Source organism: Pleurodeles waltl, chromosome 12, assembly GCF_031143425.1.
Source record: "Pleurodeles waltl isolate 20211129_DDA chromosome 12, aPleWal1.hap1.20221129, whole genome shotgun sequence".
NCBI classification, from domain to species: domain Eukaryota; kingdom Metazoa; phylum Chordata; class Amphibia; order Caudata; family Salamandridae; genus Pleurodeles; species Pleurodeles waltl.
The window spans coordinates 628,603,955-628,629,313 of NC_090451.1; the positions used below are offsets into that span (position 1 = coordinate 628,603,955).

Sequence of the window (25,359 nt, forward strand, 5' to 3'; positions counted from 1 at the left end):
GAATTGAGTACCACTGAATTGGGTAATGTTGAAGGCTGTTACTCGAGTACCTCGCAAGGTCTATCTTTAGTATCAATACGTGTCTAAAGTCCTACCTTGCATTGCAAAAATCAAGTCTGTCCATTGCAGGAAACAGCCGTCTGGCTGTGTCTTAAGACTGTCCTATTGTTTTTTTGTAATATGGCCTAAAATATATGTATTTTTTTCCTCTTTAGATGAGGCTTGAGGGACGCACTTATTGAAGAGAAGGTAAGAAGTATATTTTAATGATGTTTACTTAATAATTGTGCTGTAATATATTCAGTCAAACAAGTGAGATGATTTAATAAAAGTTACTCTGCAGCAATAAAATTTCTATCTGCATTTTAATTATTTCAGCCATGTAAGGCGAGAAATTTCATTGGTGTCATTTCGGTTTCTAACAGACTTCAAGTTGTTAGCATCACTAATTAGAATTTTCTCTTCAAATGCTCATAAAAAGTGATTTTCTTTGCTCATTTTTTGTGTAGCTATTGAATTCCAAAGCTCTTGAAGTTGAGGTTCAAATTCACTTAGTCACTGCAAAAGTTTAGAAGTTCTGTTCGCCCTGCATATTGCCTTCTAGCCGCTTCCCGAGAGCTGCAATATCGAGTAATGTTTTGGGTAGAAAAAATGGCAGGATTGGTGATTAGAGCACTGCCTAAAATGAGACCAGAACCCCCCCCCCCCCCCCACCCACCCCCCCAACCTAACAGTTTGTGTTTGCTGCCTTATTGCGGGCAGTGCCAGTAAAAACAGTTCTATTTTCGTGTTTTTTCCTGAAGTGTATGTGGTGGCCTCTGCCCTCAAAATAAGGCAGTTGAATTCCTGATTATTGAGCCGTAATTTTTCAGTGACAAGCCTGAATGACTTTAGTGTGAAAGCGCATTGAATGTGCCGAGGTGAGAGGGCGGAGTGTAGATTCTCAGCTGTCTTGAAGTGGTGCCCAGTCTTTGCATGTATCAGGACCTATGTGCCGGTGGCCCTTTTGGCTAGCTCAGATGACCTCCCAATTAAATCTCTTCTCCAGCAGGAACTTCCAAAGTGCTTTCAAGGCTGGTTTCACGTCTTCTCGCCTTCAGAGGTTCAGGCGCTTACTGATTTGCCTGATTGTCACCCTGTGTGACAGTTTGTTGCAATTAAATAATATAGCACGGTTCGCTATGTTGCATAGCTCTGAGAGGTCGAGGAGCGCCCTGGTGATTAATTGGTCATTGTCCTCAGAGGCAAGAAGCTCCTTTTTAATGTTTGCCAGAATGGGTTCAGGGCTACCGCTGGTCGTTTTCTCGGCTCCATGTGTTCCCAGAGCTTTGCAATCTCCTCCTCTTCTGTGGTTTTGGTGGGTTAAGGGAGGATGGAGATGTCAGTAGCTGCTAGAGTCTAAGAGTCACTGGTAATTTCTTCAGAATGGGCGTCATTTTAGCACGTTTTAGAAGACCAATTTAAGATAGATGTTTTAGTTCCTAGTCCTGAATCCACTGTTACACAGAATTATTTGCTGCATGTGAAGTGGTGTCTTCTGGACTGGGTAGATATATGCATAAACAGTAGACAACAGGGAGATAGGTGTAGTGGACAGGTGTTCCTGCCTCAGAACCTCTGCATATGTTATCCACATCTTGGTGGGAGAACTGGTTTGAAAGTTGGAGTTCTTTCTGGAGTAAAGATGTGGCAACCTTTGAACGGTGAAACAAAAACAACAGTGTTACAACAGTTCAATCGTTTATCTCCTATAGCCTCATGTTCCTCTTCTGTCTTATAGTCCATGCCAGTGGTTCCCAACCTTTTCATTTCTTTGGACCCCCACTTGATCAATACTGGAACCCGGGACCCCCACTGAATCATTTTTGGAATCTGGGGACCCCCCACGAGTCATTACTGAAAGCTAGGGACCTGATCTGTTAAAATTATTACATTTTGTAAGCAGCTGCGGACCCCCTGGGGAAGGCTTTGCAGACCCCCAGGGGTCACCAGACCACAGGTTGGGAACCACTTGTCCGTGTCATCAGTGGCTCTTTCAGTGACTATATCTGCATTATGTAAATTATTGCTCAATTTTGCTGAATTCACATGCTCAGAACATGAATTTCAGATTTAACCAAAACTAGTAGAAATGGTATTGTGATCTAGCATAGTACAGCCTATCAGTATAATTAATTTTTTGAATTGGAATGACCCTTGCAATTCATGAGATTTTTAATAAATACTTTGAAAATCAGTTTATGATCCAGTGAGTCATGCTATATTGCTTCTTTTGTGCCAGAGCTAGTATGAAATAGATCCTCCTCTTTGCGGAACCGAAAAAAATGTTATGTCTATTGTCAGTGACATTATCTTACTATAGTGCTGCGATTGTAACATCACACCTGCTGACTCTCCATGAAATCCTAGACCGTAACATCACATTACCTTTACCCTGACAAGAGGTTATTGCATGCTGTTAAAAAGACAAAAAGTTGTGAAAATGTAAACGTGCTGCATATTAATAAACTAATGTTTACAAGAAATCTGTAGAGTAAAATGATCAGTAGACTTTGTAAAGCGATTACACAGGGTAGTCTATGCTCCGATTAAACCACTTCCTTACAGTTTGTCAAGATTATATACAACGACTAAGTCATTTAATTTAATGTAGCCTTTTTTTTACTGGACGTTGGTGGGATTAAGTGTTCACGCAGGACATGCGTAGAACTGAGATTGATAATGAAATGAGGCGCATAGTGGTAAAGTGTAATCGCCTGACTCACACAAAGTTGTTCTAGTAGGTAAATATATTAAAATCAGTTCAGCAGGTTCCACATGCAAACAGGCTAACCAGCCTAGCACCACGCCCCTTTATATTACTGTCATTCTTAGGCATTGACAGTAGTATTCTCAATTATTCAAACCTAAGAGTAGAAAAAAAATCAAATGACCACTCTTCCTAAGCAAAAGTGAAAATGATTCCTTGAGTCACTCTTTTGAGTATATATGTTTGCTATTGATCAAACAAGTGTCCAAGTACTAGTCATAGCTTCCACATATGAACAAATTGTGTGATATTGTACAGATCAATGTGTCTGATCTTCTCTTAGTTAATTGTCTATCATAACTCTCTCTCTCCCTCCCTCAATCGCCTACAAGTGACTGAGTTTGCTCTGTTGCTTTTTCAACAACTAGGTACTTAAATAGAAGGCACCATTGTGTGGGGACAAAAGACATTGTGACAACCATGGTGTAAGCATGGGGGTAAATGCCTGAGATAATATCCTAGGAGTCTTGCTACAATTCTATTCTATGTTGCATAGTGTTGATGCATATTTGTATGAATACTAGGCAGAAGAATGTCAAAGTCCGTAGGTCTGCTGGACTCTCTACTCCTTCATTTATCCCAACATTGAATAAGATTTCCTCTTACAGTATCCAAGTTTGCTTCTCTGGCGGTACAAGCGAGCACATAAACAGCACAGCTTCTCATTCCTCTTTTTAAATTGTCTTGATTAGCTCGACCAGGTACGATCTATTCCAGCCACTGCTCACCTGCTCTCATCCTATTATTCAGACTTTAGGCCATTGGCTCTTAGTTAGATTTCCCTTACTTGTATTCCCGTGATGGGCCGGGCTTGCAGTTCCTTCTCATATGGACTGTGCAAATGGCTGTTATCTCGTTATTCGGCTTAATTCTGTCTGCCTTCTGCAGGTTTCCCAGTCCGTGCAGAGAGCCTCACAACAGTGTACGTATAATACACATCACCTGCATTGGGTCCCCTGCCTGGCTTCATTCATCCACAGTCTGCTTGGATGTACATTGTGTGGTCCACTGGGCCATTCATGATCGTGCTCTCAGAGGCTGCTGCAGACTTTTAAGGTGGGCATGGTCAAGCTGTTATTTAGCGCCAACTTCCCTACCAAAGGTGAGTCGGGGTGCTCCATTCTGATTGCACTTCTGGAATACTCCAGCCATGATTTGGACCATCGGTAATAATCAGTCATTTTATCGAAAGTTCAAGGCCCATCCCTCTGCCTCTTAGCTCTCCTGCAGCTGTCTCTTTCCTCACTGCCCAGTCCTTACGGTCCCTGCAAGTGGCCTTCACAACCCTTGTACCTGGCCTACGTAGCTCATTTACCTACGATGATCATGAGCAGGGTTGAGACTGTGTATACTTTATCCGCTGCAGTGGTCTTCACGTCTTCAGAATGCCCTCCTAAACATTCACAGATCGCGCTTGCCTTCACAAGCTTTTGCTCTTGCACTGAAGAACGTCGAACAGTCAGTTTTTTCCGACAATATTCTAGCTCCAGCCACACGTGGATTAGAGCAGTGGAAGCATGAAAAGAGCAGTGGCAATGTTAATGAAAACTTGCTAACAATTTAAGTATCCGACGTGGAAGTGCCTGGTAGCCATTACCTACCACTAGTTTCTATCTTCCTCAACTATCAAATTCCATGCTTCACCCCTCCCTCCCTCACTTTTGTTCACTTGAATTACTTGCAGTTTTAGAGCACATGCAGTGCTTAATGATTTTCTCATGCCATTACATTTCCAGCGGATCCCTTGGGTTCATTTAACTCTGCTTCCCTCAACCCTGTTTGACCCCAGTGATAATAAGCTGAAGCATTTACCATGAGAGTCTAGAAAATACCGCCTCAACAAGTTCAGCAAACCCAGTAGGGCAGCTTTGCTGTGGAACCACTCTGTGCCGTGATGTTATCCTCCATAAAATTGTTTGCTGGCATCCATTATTCAGCTTCTCTTTGTTGCGGTAATGCAGAAAGCATTCTCTGTGTGTGCACCCGAAGGCTCACTGTGAGCTGGAGCGGAGGCTTCGCGACCTAGCTGTCTAACCTTACCTTATTGTCAGCCGGCCAAAGAGATGCCAGCATTGGGCTGATTGAATGCTATTGTGAAGGGAAGTCCAGTGAAAACATCAATGAACTGATGATTTTCATTGTACTGCAGACTACCACCCTGAGGATTCTTGGCATGAAGAGAGAATGATTCAAGAAACACCCCTAGAAGTAGAAAAACTAAAACTAAGTCCAAAACTTAAAACATGCACGAGCTCAGTTCCCACCATGCTTCCTAGTAAACTAGCATTGACAAAGCCAAAAGTTCTTTCTTGCAGACTTATTAGTTTTCCTAAAGCTTTTTGCCAGCGCTGTAGAGCATCGGCAATAAAAAGAAAAGAAACTGTATCACGTGTACGTTGCCATAATCACACATGTGCCAGCTGGTGTCATAACGCTGCTGCAGCCCGGCATGCTGACGTTTGCACCTGCGTTCGGCATCGTGCAGCCGTCATTTTTATATATTTTATTTAATTTATTTACTGTTCCAAAATGGAGGATCCCAGTCCTGGACCTCTAAATAAAAAAATAAAATAAAAAAAAGATACATGCTTAGGAACGCATTTTGGAAAAGCAGTGTCCTGGGAGTGATAGGAGAGGCAGAGGAGTAACAGAAGAGCAGGCGCAAGTGTCGGGGTATTCAGCAGTAGGAGGGAACAACACAGTGAGGGGAAGGGAAAGCAGTGGGCGAGCGTGATGTGGGGAGCGGTAAAAAAAAAATAATAGTAAGGGTCTAGCCACACAAGCAGGAGGACATGTTTGGCCGCCCCGCTGGCTGAGCTCCCATTTTGAGCCCGTGCAGAAGTGGACATGGCGGCGCCTGGGAGTGGGAAGTTCAGATTCACATAACTGGAGGCCTGCATGGAGGAGCAACTCGCCACATCGGGCTGTGTCTTCAGCTGCCATTGCTGAGGTGAAACCTTTTGGCTTTGACAGTGCTTGTCCCCTCCCACCACTCCCGAAGCCATAATACAATCACCCAGCCACTTTATGTAGTGTCTGGGGGTATGCTGGTAGCCCCTTGGATAAAGCTTTCCAATGGCCTGGTTTTGAGTTAGCAGTGCACCCGATATCATGTGCTGGCCCTCAGCTGGAATTGCTTCTCTGCATGATGGCATCACCCCTCCCCCTCCTCATACAGATAGGATTGTGTCGAGGAAGACAGGTAATGGAACATATTCGAAATTATCACTCTGTGCTTCAAGAGCTCCTTAAGACAGATTGTGGGCATGGACTGTAAAACCTGGAAGCTTTCACACATCCAAACATTGTAGGTATGCAGAAACATAAGTAACCCAGCTTGGAGAGAGTAGACATCATCTTTTGCTGTTAGCGAATATTCAAATCCCTCTCACGGAAGGCCTGGACAGCGAATGAAGCATTAGTATTTACTGGTGGATGAATAAAAGATGAGCCCTGAACATCAGGACACTACTGAAGTGGAGGGATTGATTTCAAACGAACAGCCATCCGTTACTCCAAAGGCTGATGTTACCGCTTCAAAGGCAACTGTTCTCCGGCAAAGACATGAAAGGTTTGCAAGTTCTTATCAAATTGTGTCGTAGCTGGGTTGAAAAGATTTTCCATAGTTTAACATCAGTAGACCCTTGAACAATTGAGCCTTGAGTGGGTAATGTTTTAAGTGCATTTTGGACCATGAGATCTGGCGAGGATTGGTAGCTATCCCATGGAGTTCAGGGCCAGCTGCAGAGAGAGTCATGCATAACCTGCAGAGCACAGAACCGCCTTCTGGCAGGGCAGGCTCAGTCTTTCATCTTTCCTTAATTAATAAAATAGAGCTGTTAACTTGGGTCGTAACATCCAATAACACTACCAAAAGACAGTTTATTTTGTAGTGTGCACTGTGTTAATCTATTGTAATACAATATAATATTAATAATTCAATGAAGTGCGTCCACCTTATTATAGATAGAGGGCAAAAAAACGATGGAGATAAGCGGGAAAAAGGAAGGTGGGAGAGAGGGCTGAGCAAAATGGATAACACCTGCCATCCCTTGAGAAAATGACTACACAAAGAAAACCGAATTTTTAAAACTACTTTCATACTTTTCCGCAGATTATGAGTACTCAACCCAAGTTTTGCCATGGGTATTTTCCCTAAGCAGAGCTAACAAAGGAAGACCGCTTACCGCTTTTTTTCTCAGACGGATACAAGGCGGCCTCTAGAACCCCCACCCTCCGACCTTCGCTGTAAGCCCCACCATAGTATTCTTCCTCTCTCCACAGAACACCCCTGCTTTTAAATCGTTGCCGCTCCCTGACTAAACCACACACACACTGATTAGAACATTCAGGTCCTTCGTACCTAGGATTGGGCTGTGTTAGTGATCTTCTCACATACATGCACAGGTTCTCTTCCTGAAGATAAGAAGTGGCTGATCTAACAGAACATTCACACTGCTTTGTGCTCTGAGGTCTAGGGGCACCTTGAAGCTGGGTGAGCTGTGGGTCACAAAATTATGTTGACTCTGAGCAGATGTGTGTGAGCCAAGAGTGGGCGTACGTGGGCAATTTTGCTTTTGGGCAAGATTTCTCATTCTCCCGAACACTCAGCGAAGGTATGTTCTCCCAGGTTCTCTGATCAGTACTCTTGTAGACTTGTGATTTGTACATCTTACATGATGCAACTAGTTACAGTAAAAATTGATGGGGACTTTCTTCCCTAATGTGGTTTAATTTGGTTTAATCTTAATTTGCTCTCCCGTGACCACTGTGTAATTCCTGGTATTTTCTACAGGTAAAAGATTAATTTACCCTTCATCGTCACAAGTAGGTAGGGTATTTCTGTTGTCTCTGTTACTGACCAGTTATTTATAATATTACCTTTGGGCAGTTTTCTTTCTTATTCTTAATATACATCCCAACACCGACTGACTCATAGTAATCTCTTGTATTCTTAGCAGTATTTACTCATCAAACAGATTAACTTCTTTTCTATTCAGAGGATGGGGACCTTTTTTTCCTAACAATAGTTTGCAAGCTATTCTCTCTAAATTTATTGAATATATTTTATGTTAGGTATAGCCTATGTTGCCCTTTATATTGTGATGTTCTAAGAATGAGAAACTCTTTGCATTGCATCGAAAAATTATAGACCACAATTTACGACTAGTGATCTCCGGGTGTACATTCTGTGATCATATAGAAGGATGTTGTCTCCAGCAGTATGCTTGGACATCCAAAGAAGATTATATTCAGAACAAAGCCATAGCATTACGACCTCTATCCATAATTAAATATATCTTGTTTGCCAATCAACTCAGTGAATGATTTTACGTCCATTTAATTGAGCTTTGGCCTGATGGACACGTTTATTTAAGTAAGGGTGATGGGGTGACTCCAGAGAATCGTAAATTGGGTGCAGCTATTTATACATTAATATTATTCAAAGTTTAAAGGGGAATTGGATTAAAACTATATTGTCTTCTTGTAGGAGGCTGGCCTGGCTTGTAGTGGGTACCAAAGGTACTTACACCTTGTGCCAGGTCCAGTTATCCCTTATTAGTGTAGAAGAGGTGTTTCTAGCAGCTTAGACTGATAGAAGGTAGCTATGGCAAAGCAGCTTAGGCTGAACTAGGAGACATATAAAGCTCCTACTATACCACTGGTGTCATGTGCACAATATCATAAGAAAACACAATACACAGAGTTACTAAAAATAAAGGTACTTTATTTTTATGACAATATGCCAAAAGTATCTCAGTGAGTACCCTCAGTATGAGGATAAGATATATACACAAGATATATGTACACAAACCAAAATTAGGTAAGTAATAGCAAGAAAAGTAATGCAAGTGGTGCAGAATTACAATAGATTGCAATAGGAGCACATAGGTATAGGGGCAACACAAACCATATACTCCAAAAGTGGAATGCGAACCACGAATGGACCCCAAACCTATGTGAGCTTGTAGAGGGTCGCTGGGACTGTAAGAAAACAGTGAGGGTTAGAAAAATAGCCCACCCCAAGACCCTGAAAGGTAGGTGTAAAGTGCACCTACTACCCCGAGAGAGCACAGAAGTCGTGATAGGGTGATTCTGCAGGAAGAACAAACACCAGCAAGGCAACAACAGTGGATTTCCAGACCTGAGTACCTGTAAGACAAGGGGACCAAGTCCAATAGTCGCGACCGTGTCGAGAGTGGGTAGGAGCCCAGGAAATGCCAGCTGAGGGTGCAAGGAAGCTGCCACCGGGTGGAAGAAGCTTGGAGTTCTGCAAGAACTAGGAACTTCTCCTTTGGAAGACAGATGTCCCGCGTCGCGATGAAGCTTGCAGAGGTGTTCCCACGCAGAAAGACCGCAAACAAGCCTTGCTAGTGGCAAGGGTCGCGGTAGAGGTTTTTGGGTGCTGCTGTGGCCCAGGAGGGACCAGGATGTCGCCACTTGGATTAGGAGACAGAGGGGGTGCCCAGCAACTCAGGGAGCCCACACAGAAGCAGGCAGCACCTGCAGAAGTACCCTAACAGGCACTTGGAAGAAGAGTGAACCGGAGTCCACGCGAAGTCACAAAAGGGATTCCCACGACGCCGGAGGACAACTCAGAAGGTTGTGCACTGCAGGAAGGAGTGTCGGGGACCCAGGCTTGGCTGTGCACAAAGGAAATCCTGGAAGAGTGCAAGGAGCCGGAACAACTGCAAATCATGCGGTACCCAGCAATGCAGTCTAGCGTGGGGAGGCAAGGACTTACCTCCACCAAACTTGGACTGAAGAGTCACTGGACTGTGGGACTCACTTGGACAGAGTTGCTGAGTTCAGGGACCACGCTCGTCAGGAGGATGAGAGGGGACCCAGAGGACCAGTGTTGCAGTCTTTTGGTGCCTGCGTTAGCAGCGGGAAGATTCCATCGACCCACTGGAGATTTCTTCTGAGCTTCTGGTGCAGGGTGAAGGCAGGCTACCCCCAGAGCATGCACCACCTGGAAACAGTTGAGAAAGCCGGCAGGATGAGGCGCTACAATGTTGCTGGTAGTCGTCTTGCTACGTGGAGAAGTGTGGCTCAATGGTTAGAGCGGCAGACCCTGATGCAGAGGTGTGGCCTGGGACCAGGGTTCAATTCCCGCCTCGGCGGGTCTTGGGCTCAATTTCCTCAGACCTGATAACTCTCTCGTTGGTGCCAATCTAATCGTGGGGTCCCACTCTGTAACTCTGGGCAATAGCTTGCTTAATCTCCACAACGGCCCCAACAGCGCTAGGGATGCCTGGCTTCACCTTGGGGGTGCCCAGGAGTGGGCACTTCACAGGGAAAGCCAGGAAGGGTTCCACAGCGGTATGTGTAAAAGCGCCAAGATGCCCTCAGGGTAAAAGAGCGCTATACAAGTACGAAGTTTTTACTTTGATGCGGTTTTGCAGGCGTCCTGAGCAGTCAGCGGTCGATCCTTTGGTAGAAGGTGAAGAGGGAGATGCAGAGGAACTCTGATGAGCTCTTGCATTCGTTATCTAAAGAATTCCCCAAAGCAGAGACCCTAAATAGCCAGAATAGGAGGTTTGGCTACCTAGGAAGGAGGATTGACTACCAAGAGAGGTAAGAGCCTATCAGAAGGAGCCTCTGACGTCACCTGCTGGCACTGGCCACTCAGAGCAGTCCAGTGTGGCCCCATCACCTCTGTTTCCAAGATGGCAGAGGTCTGGGACACACTGGAGGAGCTCTGGGCACCTCCCCTGGGAGGTGCAGGTCAGGGGAGTGGTCACTCCCCTTTCCTTTGTCCAGTTTCGCACCAGAGCAGGGCTGGGGGATCCCTGAACCGGTGTAGACTGGCTTATGCAGAGATGGACACCATCTGTGCCCATCAAAGCATTTGCAGAGGCTGGGGGAAGCTACTCCTCCCCAGCCCTCACACCTATTTCCAAAGGGAGAGGGGGTAACACCCTCTCTCAGAGGAAGTCCTTTGTTCTGCCTTCCTGGGCCAGGGCTGCCTGGACCCCAGGAGGGCAGAAACATGTCTGAGGGGTTGACAGCAGCAGCAGCTGCAGTGGAGACCCCGGAAAGGCAGTTTGGCAGTACCCGGGTACTGTGCTAGGGACCAGAATGGTATTGGGGGGGACAATCCCATGATCTTAGACATGTTACATAGCCATGTTCGGAGTTACCATTGTGACGCTATACATAGGTAGTGACCTTTGTATATTGCACGCGTGTAATGGTGTCCCCGCACTCACAAAGTCCGGGGAATTCGCCCTGAACAATGTAGGGGCACCTTGGCTAGTGCCAGGGTGCCCACACACTAAGTAACTTAGCACCCAACCTTTACCAGGTAAAGGTTAGATATATAGGTGACTTATAAGTTACTTAAGTGCAGTGGTAAATGGCTGTGAAATAACGCAGGCGTTATTTCACGCAGGCTACACTGGCAGGCCTGTGTAAGAATTGTCAGAGCTCCCTATGGGTGGCAAAAGAAATGCTGCAGCCCATAGGGGTCTCCTGGAACCCCAATACCCTGGGTACCTCAGTACCATATACTAGGGAATTATATGGGTGTACCAGTATGCCAATGTGAATTGGTAAATTTAGTCACTAGCCTGTTAGTGACAAATTTGGAAAGCAGAGAGAGCATAACCACTGAGGTTCTGGTTAGCAGAGCCTCAGTGAGACAGTTAGGCATCACACAGGGAACACATACAGGGCACATACTTATGAGCACTGGGGCCCTGCCTGGCAGGGTCCCAGTGACACATAGACTAAAACAACATATATACAGTGAAATATGGGGGTAACATGCCAGGCAAGATGGTACTTTCCTACACTTCTCTTGTTGATAGGTTGTTTTTTTTCCTTTTAAACCTCCTAGAGCTATGTTGTTTAAATGTCTGTATCTAAAATGGATACATCGTGCAGAAGCATATTAATTAAATACATTTAGAAAGCTTTGCTTATTACTGCTGAGAATTGACAAAGGCCACCTGCACAGATCTTGGTTGACTTCTACTGCATTGAAGTTTCAAGATCATTGTTCTGCTCATGATTGAGATTTGGTCCCATACTGGAAGATGCAATTTCCTCTCTTGAACCCTCCAAATAACCATTTAGTGAAAGAAGACTGGGCACTTAAAAAAATTAGGGTGTCCAAAGAAGGAGGCCACACATTCTGCTCAGATGGACATTCTAAATGGAAACTCCTGCAATCTTGCTGTGCCGGGAAGGATCCATTATTTACTGGTCAAAGTGTTATTTCCTTTGTTATTGAATCTTGGGATCCAACTTGTGTGAAGCTACCCTGTACCAGAGTTGCTCTCTTCATAAGAACACACACATATATATATATATATATATATATATATAATAATTAGCTGCACAGAAGACACTGCTGGATTATCAAAAAGCATGAGTCATGAGTGAAGATTCCAATTAGAATGTGCAATCAACGCAGTCCTGAGAACTCTTCAGATATGCAGAATTCAAGTAGTATTGTCAGTAATGTTCAGTCCATATGGACACCTGATTTCTGCATATCTAAGAGTTCTCTGGACCGCATTGATTATACATTCCAATTGGAATCTTCACTCGTGATGCTTTTTGAAAATCCAGCAGTGTCAGCTGTGCAGCAACTGAGCAAGCCATCTCGTACTACCTGAGGAAGGCGGAAGCTGAAACGTTGTAGTGGAAATATATTTTTGTTCTTTCGTGAGATCATCTGTTTAGTCACTTCTTTCTTGGATATTGCATTTTCTTCTGACTCATTACATCCTTTGGGATCCAGATTTTTGCTGTGGCTGGCTGTTTTTCTTGTGATCCTTCATCTTCGAGGAGATATATATATATATATATATATATATCTGCATGTATCCTAAGTTTAATCAAATTGGGCAAATGGGTGCACAATGCTTGGCATAACATTAGTTAGCCTTGATGCATTATGGGAGATGTAGTAAATGAATACAGAGTTTTACTCACAACCTGAATAGTGTTTGCCACCTGTTGTCACAGCCAGTGCTTGTGTGGCTGGACATGTGTTTTTTTATGGCTTTTTTTACATTCATCAGTGGAGAGTAACTCATTCATTTGGGGGTGCTTTTACTGCTGCTCACTGTTTCTCAAGTTCAGTACCACTCCAGAGCACAAGTGCATTCACACAGGCTTATTGGCCTAATAACTGTATGGAGGAACTTGCATTTAGAGGTGGAGGGAAGCACACTGCTTGGCAAAACGGCACTGGTTCAGCCAGATGCAAAGCCACATAAGTATTTGCCTGTCAGATTTATTTTAAGTTTCATTATAGTCCAAGTCAGAAATGCTAGTGTTTATGATGATTGGTTTTGTTTCCATTGCTCACTGGTATGTATTTTTAATAAAACAAAAAATATAAGGGAAAGCTAATCATTTTTGAAAGAGGTATTTATTTTAGTAACTGAAAGGCTAAACAATAACTATTTTACAACTGGGGCGGATGAAGCCTAGATTCAATTGGTGGCCACATGTTTTGACTGCACTGGAGTTGCAGTATTTGTATTGTTCATCTATTTAGCCCTCACCACAGTCTCCAGTAGCACTTTTGAGTTGACCTCTCTCCAGTGATTGGCTCCTTTTAGAATCGATTGTGCTAATGCTGGAAATTGGGGTCTCTTAGAAATTAACAAGAAATCTTCCAAATGGATCATATTGCTAAAGTTCTGATTTGTTTTCTTGATCAACACAAGGAGACCACTGCTTATCGTGTTCTGCACTGCTTCACGTTGGATCTACGCCTTAGCAGTAAATTTGCTGTTCTGATCCTGTCCTAAGCTCTGATGTCCACTTCCATGGGTGCGGAATATAAGGTCTTTGATGCGATTGTTGGTGGCTTAAGTAAAGCAGCCGTTTGCAGTCCCCAGCCGTGTGGTGGTCCGTTTGTGTTATAGCATTGAAGGTACTAGTACTGATGCTGGTACTTACAGTAATAGGACAGCTCGTAGGAGATAGATCCATTATCTGAGGTCTTGAGAGTTTATAGCATCTCCCATCTCACATCTGTTTCCAGGATAGCTTTCCCGTTTGCTGAAACCCACTGAGATGACCCTCCTTCTTTCTTTACCCTGCTTGCCACCTTTAGAAGGACACTAGTGCATGGGCACTGTCAATAAGTAGCTTTCTCTGGGGAGTACTCTGCATAGTAGTAAGTCACTAGCACCGCTGGGGTACAGTCACACGGGTACAGATACAGTAGTAGCAATGAATTACTCTGATCTAAGATTGCAGTAGAACAAGGGATCTTGCACAGAGGAGTTGAAAGGGGTGGAAAGTCTGTAAACGGCCTTTTAAATTCCCTTGAGGCCTCCATGTGAGAAAGAAGGTCAACTTCAAGTCCACGGTAAAAATTAACATTGTTTGGTTAATGCCCAAAATTACAAACTAACTACATTGAGCTGCACTTGCTGTGAATATTTATGCTCAACATTCAGAAATGTTTGCAGTACATGTCTTTTCATTCATTTTGATTTCCTATCTTTACGAAACCACACATCAGGTCTCGGGCTCCCTGTGTTAAGATGTCCCAGTGCACACACCGCCAAAGGCCCTCTCAACATGCTTGTGGCTCTACGAACACAAACGCTTGGCAGTTGCAGTAAAACAAATAACAGCCATTGGAGGTCTTGGTGCATCTGTGGGGTTGGGCAGACCCTCCACTGACCAACTTACTGCCCGAGCTAAGTTTGCGAGATCCAATCAGAATGAGCACCCGTTACAACAAATATGCATCCCGTTATGTGACTGCAGCGTTTCTTGTAAATGTTGGTAGCCGTTGTTGCTGCCCTGCGTCCTTGGCTTCCGTCATGCCCCCTTCCTTGGGTTTTCTTGCCCCCTTCCTTGGGTTTTCTTGCCCCCTTTCTTGGGTTTTCTTGCCCCCTTTCTTGGGTTTGCTTGCCCCCTTCCTTGGGTTTGCTGGCCTCCTCTCTGGCAGCACAAGCCGCCAGACAAAATCTGCAGCAGATTTACTTGATTTCCAAAATCTACTGGACATTCCTGAAATCTGCACTAATGAGGAACTTTGTATTTCCTGAAGGGAAATAGTGCACAACTCAGAATTAGCATAAGGACTCCCTTTACAGAAAGGAAAAGAAATATGTGGCATGGGTGTTATGTGCGGTATCAGAAACAGCACTTAGGGATCCGACAGATGCAGACAAGCACACTGGACAGCCACAGACAAACAGCTGGAGACAGAGTTTACAGCAGGCAGGAGCGCGGGCAGACTAGACGGGGCTGCAGGTCCTTATCTAATGCCATTAGCCATGCATTATTTGGACAAAAGGCTGATGTCATTCCAGTTAGCTGGTAAGAAACAGGGCAGGAAAAACCTTGCCTTATCTGAAGGAGAAGAGGCTGGCGTGTCTCATAAATGCAAGCCTTCAAAATGGGGAACCCGGCTGCACCATCCAGATGGTCAACAATCACATTTTGTGTTCCCTAAATACAGTTTTAGTCTGCATTACATCCAGTAAAATTTAAAGAGTTACTTTAAACCTCACAAACTCGGATTTGGACTAAGCAGTATATCTCTTAAAATCGTTGGGAGTTTTCGGGAAACCCTGCCTTTCAGATCCACAGAGTTTAGTTTCTCAACTGCCTATAATAAGTCCTTGATGTTAATTTCCTCCATGAACCGAAGAGAGGAAAAACATTGACACCCTTTCGTTTAGGGCTGGAGACAGCTTTATTAGTAATAAACAAATGCACAAATAAAAAATACATACATGTATACATACAAAGCACCAGGGCGCCTGAAGGTGCATGGTTTCCTCTACCCGAATGCTATTCACAAATTTGCAGTTTCTCTGAACATTAACATGTGGGTGGAATTTAAAAAAAATACATATTTGAAATGGTAGGTTGTGGGGGTTTTAACGAGGGTAATAGAATGTTTGAAATTGAAAATATCCACAGAAATGGTATAGCAAGAATATTGTCCATCCATTGGAACAAGCGCACAAACTACGACTTTCTGAAGTTCAGTGACACGGTTCGACCAGTGCGACGTGTGTCTTTGCCTACCCCACCAAGTACTGTGCGGTACCTTCAACACAAGGTTTGGCAGTAGTATAAAAACAGTAAAAATAGTTACAACTTAGCATCAGCTTTTGAGCAGACTTTGAAACGGCAATCGCGAAGGAAGCTTCGCAGGTGGTCTGGTGGCAGGCACACACTGACTTGACCAGCAGACCTCAGCTCTAGCCTTCAAACTTGACCCAAACCATCCGTGCGGGGTACATCACTTCATCTCTCTGTGGGTCACTGACTGTCCACTTTTATTCCCAGGTCTTGGAAACAGGCGACCACACAGCGTTGTAGATTACTAAAATAAACTATGTTCATCCTATGCACGTTTCATCACGTGGTCGTCTACTGAGCGCATTTTATGTCGTGAAATTTGGAATTGGTATTTACTATTGTGGCATAGAGGAGTTGGCGTTCAAGTGTTGACACTCGTCTTCTGATGGTCCTACCTGTTGAGCCACGTTGTTTAAAGGTGTTTGGATAGAACACTGCCCTAATTTGCTTCATTTTCCCTCAGGTTGCACAATACTCGTTTTACCATATAGCATGTTGTTTGTGTAACGCACAAAAGCCTCATTCACAGTATTACATGCGAGTTTCTCATCTGTTCAACTGTTGTGAGGGTCAATAAATGCAGTGGCTTTATAACCCAAGTACTCCATGAATCATCTCTGAAAGGCAGTTAAGGTTTTAATGCTATTAGATTAGCGGCTTTACGAGCTATCCTCTCTGAAATTGAGTGAACTTAAGAAACCCAAAGGTTATAAGTTTAAGAATTATTAAATGTTCTCTAGTAGGAGAAAAGTACAGTCCCTTTCTGTCCAAGTCTGTCTCAGGTGTGTGCTCATGGGAGAGCGCCCTCTGTATTTGGATTGCAATATAAAGGTATAAAGCGTAGGTATGTTGTCGCGGGGGCGGTTAGGCTAGAAGAGGTCCATGTGGGCAGATTGGAGGCAGATGTCTGGATTTTCAGCTTTCTTAACTCATGACCGAAACCTTTTTCAATGTACGATTTGCTCTGTACTAAGATCAGAGCACCCCTAAAAAACACACAATTAAAGGATGGTACAGCTACAAATGACACTCTAATAAATAGTAACATTTGTGGTCATGGTTACGTTTGAAACAAAAACACTTCCCCAGTGCACAGAACATGACGTTAAATGCCATCACATAAATATTTGATGATGTTACTGATTCCATCACATATTACATCCTTAGGACATCAATGATGTGGCATTATGCAGAGATGGAGGGTTGCACTTTCATTGTTAGCCAACAGATGCCCTCACATTCACTGATTTACTTAAACAGACACTCCCGTAGACCACATGGAGCAGCCGCATAAATGACCATTTAAATAAATTGCTGCAACAAAACAAAAAAACAACAGATAAAAGGACCTAAGAATGCACCTATAAGTAGACACTATTATAAAGAATGATGACATGCTGTAAGTTATGTAAGGACAGAGAACGAGATGTCATGAAACCCAAAAGTGGGGTGCCCCTTGAACACAGTTTTAGATGTTGGTGAGCAAGCATTACAGAAATCAAGCCCAGGAATAGGGTACAGTGTCCGACCTGTGTGAAATAGGAGGGTATAGAAGGTCACTCTGGAAAAGTGTGTGAAATGGGTAACAGGAATGAGGGAAACTTGCATGTTTAATGCATAAATAGACATAGATGTATTTAAAAAGCATTTTTAAAAGCACATGGTTTTTAATGACATTTTGAAGCTTCAAAAAATATGTAAAATGCATGGATGAATAGCGTGCCATTTAATTTTGTTATTTCATTTCTATTTTTTCAGCTGTGAGTTTTTTTGCTTCATGTTAATTTCAGTATGATATATTGTTACTTCTGGTAGATTTGTTATTTCTGCTCATACCAATAAAGTGCTCTCAGAGAGACTACATTCATATTGAAGGCTGCAGACTCACTGTCTCTTATGTACTCTCCCAGAAGTTACATGACCGTGAAATCCTTCAGTTTCTTTGATAGCTACAGATCCCCTCTAAGCCATCAAATGGAGATAAAAGGATGTAGTTCCTCCGATTGCTAACACATATTGTCCTCATAAAAAGATTAAATACATGCAAGTGATATATAAGTCATTTTATATATATATATATATATATATATATATCAAAGAAATGCGGATACAGGCTCAAAATGTGTTTTAATTGGTGGCATATGCAAAGCAGGGTGCCTTCATATTACCATCATAATTGAAGTGGCTTGTCCATATCCAGTCAAATATGAAAGAGGCATCTCAGTGATTACTGATGTTTTCATCTGTTAAGGCAGTGTGTAAGCTGCTTTGTGGTTGTGTAGATTACCATAACTGGCCATTGTAAGTGGGTGTTGTATGTGATCAGGTAACTATTACTGCCTTTTGATGAAGTGTTATTTTTCATTAGTTTGCAAACTGAGAAGCAACGTTAATAACAGGAAAATATTAAGTTGTCCAATTGTGCCAAAACCACACTCTGGCCAAGCAGGGTAAACAGTGGCATCTGTAGTACAGAACAGAGGGTGTCGGCTGCTCACAGGCTGCTGTAGTACCAGACCTTTTAAGTGCCGTAGCATCTTGTCCCTTCTCTAACAATGTCCTTCACCACCCGACAATGCTGTCCTTCAGAGTCTTGATGGTTGGCTATGTGTAAGTGAGGCCTCCATTTTGGGTGGCCAGCCATCCCTCATTTTGCAGGTTTGTCCTGCAATTGTGCCTCCAATCCTACTTCTCCCACAGAGACACTGTACTGCGGGACCTCAATCGTCCCTCAATTTCAATATCCCCACCATTGACTCAAAAGAAAAGTCTCCCTCCAACCTTCAGTGTTTTATGAGGTGTGAAAGAGGTAGCTATAGATGGCTGGAGAATAGGAGGAGCAGCACAGAACAGGTCCTGCATCAAGCAGGTTCAGGAGCATGGTCAGCTTTAGAGATGCAACACCAGCCACCTGCTGGTGAACAGCCCCGAATGTGTTAATGAAAGCCATGGGGGGTCCTGCCCTGGGGCCATGCCCATTTTGTTAATTTCTCCCATTGAGCATGTTGCAGAGTTCGACATATTGTCAGATGAGTGGATGGAGCACAGGTAGAGTATGGTCTATCAGACACTTATTTTTTATAGGTAGGAGCACATTGCCGCTTGCTACAAAGGCTATACTTTCACCACCATATTACATTTTGGCGAATGTATGCCATTAGAATGGGCACTGCTCCTTTTACCCCAGGCAAACTTCAGTCCATTTTTTAACCACAGATTTACTAAAAGCTTTAAATTGAATCTACAAACTCCAATTCTTGCTGTAACAGGAGCATGAAAATATGTGCAAAAGTGATGCTCGAGAGCACACACTTTGTACAAATCGGTGCCCAGATTAGAAACCGGGTCTCATGGTTCCACATGTCCAGCCAGTTCACTGGACCACAGCTTGGGTGTCAACAGTTCTGATGGCAAGGCCAAGCGTTTGCTCTTCCTAGGGAAATGGAACTGTTGTGAAGACTTGGCTACAATTAAAATACAGTGTTTATTTTCAGATTATGTAGGCGAAGTGGTAAAGCTGAGATCAGATGTCAAGTATCCTATGTCCATGCATAAAACATACCCAACTGCATCAGGTACTGTGGCAAAATGTGGATATTTGCCTTTTTCATAGAAAATACTGATACCAATAGTGTTGACATTTTTAAGGTTATTTCATTCCATCTGAATACTACTGTTATTTTCTAAAATTGTCTTTCAAAAGTTGCAATAGCAAGCATTAAAAGCTTACTCTAGTATTTGGTAATGGGGTTAGAGCTCAAATGCATTATGACTAGTAATGAAAGCCAATAATCTCAATCTTTGGCACAGTTATAGCTTTTAAGATGGCCTCATTTATAATAAAACCCCAAAAATGTGCTACGCTGCTCATCCCGCGCCTCCCCAAACTGCCCCACAATAAACGTCTGTGTCTCCACACTTGCAAACTGTCCTGCAAAGTGAAAATGAAAATTTAGCCACTCTGTGCCTCAGACTGTATAAAGTGACTGAAGGCGGGTGTAACCCCAGATGGTGATCTCACCTTAAGTGTTACAAGCTGTAGTCCAGTCAGGGCCATGCCGGACACTCAATATTTGGAAAGAACTTATTCATGTCCTCCCTTCCATAAACTGAATCTGAATGGTATGTATTAATATTTTGTGACCGAAAGCTTGTGACAAAACATTAGCAAAGTACAAACGCAGTGATAAAACCTTCACAAGTGGGAAGTAGTCCCCAGGGGACCCCTTCCCCTTTGAAAATGCTGTTTTTTTTTAAGTGGAGGCAATAGTCCCATGGACCACCACCAAGTCTTAAAAAATGTTAGTTACAGTTTTATTGTTTTTAAACACAACCCAGGCGACATTTGGAAACAAAATACTTGATTTAAGAGCAATCACAGACATCTGTTGACCCCAGCCATCTAGGGTTGCAAATTGCGACCTACCTTAATAATAATAATGAGGTAGGTTGATTTCTGACCCTCTAGGAATCCGTATTTTACAAACCGATCTACTAGTACATAGACCAGTTTGCAGAATACTGCACTGGTTGCAAAAACACTGCTCACAAATTACGACCAGGATTTTGCAACCAAAACTTCGTTCATCTGGCCCTTAATGTTTTATTGATGCCTGTGTCTTGGCACTCACTATCGATCACTCATTACGTTATGCTTTAAAGTAACAAACAGTGATAATGATGTCTTACACAACTTTCAAGGCTATGTTCAGCACTTCTATTTGAGCAAATTACTTTTTTTTCAACATCTACAAATTCATACATTTGTTTAACCCTGGCAGGTGAAATTGCAGTCTTTTTTTGTTTGTTTCCCATCCACTGTCAAATTATAGAGCTCGATTACTTTTAGTTGTTATCCCACATACATTAACCATGGTCCGTGCATAGGAGAAGCCCTACAAAATCGTCGCTGTTGACAGAATTCTAAACCGTGCCCCTGGCTTACCTTCACTAGCAAGGTGTTAAGCCCTACCTGGTAAGGATCGATCCTTTAAAAAACGGTTTTATTCGTTAATGAAATTATTGGGCCTATATGAATCCAGTAATAGGATTTCACTTGTGGGATGCGTTCGCCCATAAATATTTAACACAATTTAATGCATCTGAGAAAGAACAGTTGAACATTTTTACCAGAGTTATTGCTGAGAGGCAGGCTTGACCCTGCGAGGCATGCGGCTGGGTAGCTCCCTGGAAGGGAGGTCTATTAAAAAGGATGCTTTGCTGCCCATGATCCTCCTGTGTTCCGCATGGAATATTGGTAACGCGTTTTTATCACTTTCGAGCTTGACCTTTTGTCTGCGGGGTCCACTGTAGTTCGCTGGATACAGAAATCATTACATGCAGGAGGACTGTGGGGATTTGCCATTGCAAAACATGGGAAAGCTCCGACATAAGAGTACTTGCTCACAGATGATGTTACATTAAGTGCTAGAATGATCCCAGTGCCAGATCATCCATGGGAGGGGGTGGGGGAGGTGTGTGGTAGAGAAGCCTTGATATTCTCTTGCGGAAATATATACGCACACACACATATATATGTGTGTTACCTAGTGGTGGTTGCCACTAGGTGGTTATAGTTAGGAGTTTTTTTCAACATAAATGGAGCGTTTTTTTGTATTTGTTAATAACACTCATAACTTAAGGCCGAGTGATGAATCTTCACAAAATTTTCGAAACATATACTTTGGTCAGTTCAACTGCCATTTTGAAAGTTTTGGGTTGATCCGTCAAGCGGGAGTCGTGAAAAAGGGCAGGGGAATCCCAAAGCACTTACCCCCATTCTACGTCAATGGGATTTTTCAAATTTTTGAACACTACTAAAGCTTGAATCACTGAATGGAGTTACACCAAGTGTGCAGAAAGCAAGCGCTTGGTCCAGAAAGCATGCTTTGTGATTCAGTTTAAATCTGTTCAGTAGTTTAGAGCTTAAAAAATTAAGATATAAAAGGACGTGGATCCGGACCAGAGGATGCAGGTCTGAAACTGCAGATCAAGGGGGAAAAGCATGGCCCTGATTGGCTTGATGCAACCAAATAGAAAAGTTGCAATGACCATTTTGTTTGTTGCATCAGTTAGGGGGTGGAAAAAGAAGAATGCAAAAAACGCATAAGGGGTCAAGATACAGCTATTCTTACCCCATAGGACACATAGCTGGGTCCCTTAAGGACCCCCCCCCCCCAATGAGCAGAAAATTGCCCAGTCCTTTATTTTTCTCTTCATCCGATCTGCTGATGGATGCACAGATCCAGAGAAAAATTGAAAGAAAAAAGAAAACAAACACTGCATCCAACTTGGCCATGTGCAGCTTGAGTTTGGGTGCATGCAGGAGGATTGGCTACTGGGCCTGGCCAGGCAAGACCCTGCATCCAACTACCACACCGTGCACGGCTCTGGTTTTATTTACCTCTCTGCATGCTAAAAAATATATAGATATTCACTGAAAACACCAAAGGTTACTGTAACGTTATCGTTAGCTTCTGAATTTACTCGCACACAACCAGAGAAATTCAGCAGTTGTAGTTATGGTTAACTCAAGTAACAATAACTCGCACCCTAAGGTAACTGTAATTTGCTCCTTCGCCATGCACAGCTAGTTACTCCACATATCACATCATTGATGACGCCTTCTGTGGCATCATTGATATTATTACTGCAACATTTGCAATAAAATTATTGATGAGAAAACTGTGCATAGCGGGGGCGCAAGTTATAGTTACTTGAGTGAGACATAACTATAACTGCTGAATTTCTCTGGTTTTGTGCGAGTAAATTCAGAACCAAACTAGAACGTCCCTGTAACCTTTTTTTTTTCAGGGAATATACATATATATATTCAATGGCATGTGCAGCTGCAGATACACATGCTGTGCATTATTCCTGCCATCTAGTGTTGGAGATATACATATATATATATATATATATATATATATATATATATATATATATATATATATAATTATTCAGTAATTACCATGATGCATATCTCAGTGAGTGGGTGTCAAACAGTTCTCAGCACTATACCCCACCCCATAGCATTCATGTTTATTTTAAATTAAAAATATTTTTCTTGTCACTATTGATCATGTGTCCTATTGCTGAAACAAAGTGTTCTTTGGATCCAATCATGATTCTGGCTTCTGTTGACACCTGTGGCCTCTCACGGGCACCAAAACAGCCCTTTCAGGAGACCTAGGTGAGTGATGTATGAGGATGTGCACCGAACAGTACATAGGATACATTTGAGAAAGGGTTTAATGTATTGCCCCTAAAAGAGAATGCATGCCTTCTTTCTTGCAGAACCAAATCCTTTCTCGAGTCTGAATACAAGTTGTATGTTATGAGCAGGCAACTACTGCCACCTAAGTAAAGGTTTCTATAGTCCTGGGCATTATTTCGCTGGTCTAGAGAAGGGGTTCCCTCTCACTTAAAGCATAGAAAACCCTATACAATTCTCAACATTATTGATCCTTTCAGACTAGGCATTCAGGTTCAATTTTAGAGAGCACAGAACACCTTCTACAATTATCAACGCTTGTCTCTCGGAAGCAAATGTGGCATGTCACTTAAAAAGGCCTTTTACATAGTTTTGTTGAATGATGCTTCATTTAGAGCCCAGTACCGGTATATGTATTAAGCTTGTAGAATAAAGAATCATTAGGAGCAGAGTTCAATAGCAGTTGATCCTTGTTGAATAAAATTTCCTTTAGAGCCTGCTACAGTATAGATTCTGTGGAGCAGGCAATCCTTGTAGCATTAAGCTTCCTTTGGAACCCTGAACGCTTTAGGTCCTGTGGGATAGCCTGTTGTTGTTTACAGCTTTGTTGGAAGCCACAGCCTTATCGGCCATCCTTGTCGGATAAACCTTTCTGTTGAGCCCACTGCTATATCGCTTTAATGGGGCAGGTGATCCTTGTTGCAAAAAGCTTACTTTGAACCTAGTATGGTATAGGTCCTATGAAGCAGTTGTATAAAGATGTTTGAAGTCCTGTTGAGTGGAAGCCGTACAGGAAAGGTTAATCTTGCTACACAGCTTCCCTTTGAGCCCAGTATAGCGTAGTAATCATCCAGTGGAGCAGGCAGCCCTTGCCACACAGAATGGGATCAGCTGTTCCTTGTCACTCCAACTTTAGAGGTGTTACACTAGATCTCCTATATAGCAGATGAGCCTTGTCACATAAAACTTCTTTAGGAAAACCAGGACACTGCAGATCCCATGGAGCAGACTCTCCTTGTCGCATATTGCTTACTATAGGATCCAGGACAGTATAAATCCTGGTAAAGGTTTGATTTTTGTCTCTTTGGGGAGTTATTCCCACAGAAGGGTACAGTTTTATGCAGGGCAGATGTTCCTTCATGCCTAAACCGTGCTTTCTCCACACCCAAATATAATAATGGTGTTTAAGGAATACATGTTTCTTCAATGAAGTAAAGCTTACCCCAGATCCAAATGGAAACTGGGCCATGAATTTTTAAAGATGCAAACATGGTACAGGACGCTATGGTGCTGCCAAACAGTCTCACCGAATGAGACCACAAGACAATATACTAAGATGCGCAGTAATTTCTAAGACGGAAACAATAAAGGGTTTCTGTAAAAAAAAAAACTTTTCCATCCTAAACTGTACCAGCGAACCACAGCATTATCTTAAGAAATCACTGCATGTGTTTCTAACAAAAATGACAAGCTGGCATTTAATCTTATTGTAGGAAAGTGGGGTATTATGCAGTGATGTTGTTAGGCTTCAATAGGCAATACTCTAACAGTACCCCAAACAGGGTACTTTTGATTTAAACTGATAAATCCCTAGCTCAGTCCTGATACTGCGGAACAGAGCAGTCAGGCTTTACCTGGGGCACCTGTGTTAACCATTTCAGAGCACCAGCATTGACAAAAGTAAATGACAAGACTCAAAAGAAATTTGACACCAAGTTATAAAAATAGCGTAGACTTTTTTAAACAATTAGACCCAAAACTAACTCAATCAGATAAATATAACTAGAGTTATTAATTTTTTAAGGAAAAATGAATAGCGCAATTCACTACTGCAAAACTTTAATGTTGCAGTCATTGGAGAAAACAGCTAGTGAAAATCAGTCCCTTGCAGGTCGAGTAGAGTAGAAACCACTGAAAGGTTAAGCTGATGCTTGTCCCAGGACCAAGCCTCCACATGCAGTTACATTCTACCTGGCTCAGGGGGCCCGGGTGCAGAGTTGTCCTGGCTGTCCTTGGTGTTGATGTGGAGGACATGGGAGTGCTAACTACTACTTAGATGGTGCTGGTAAGAAAACTGATACAAAAGCTCAACAAAGCCACTTAGGTGGCAAGCTGAAGGTGCCACTGGGTTCTCTTGAGGTGTAGTGTTGATCAAAGTTAGTGGTAGCTGGACTGACTACCAACAAGCCTTGGCAGCAGCAAGCTCAGTTTCAGTTTAATTTTATGTCCTAGATTCAGGGGAGGGTGGTAGCTACCTGAA

General features: G+C 42.9%; 1 protein-coding gene across 6 annotated transcripts in view; it reads left to right on the top strand.

The window, feature by feature from the left end:
* MEF2D (myocyte enhancer factor 2D) overlaps positions 1-25,359 on the top strand; it is a 383,277-nt gene that overhangs the window by 123,993 nt on the left and 233,925 nt on the right. For all 6 annotated transcript variants that reach the window (XM_069218042.1, XM_069218035.1, XM_069218039.1 and 3 more), the window contains exon 2: positions 216-249. The gene's annotated coding sequence lies outside the window, so the exon portion shown is untranslated. The remainder of the gene's footprint in view (positions 1-215; positions 250-25,359) is intronic.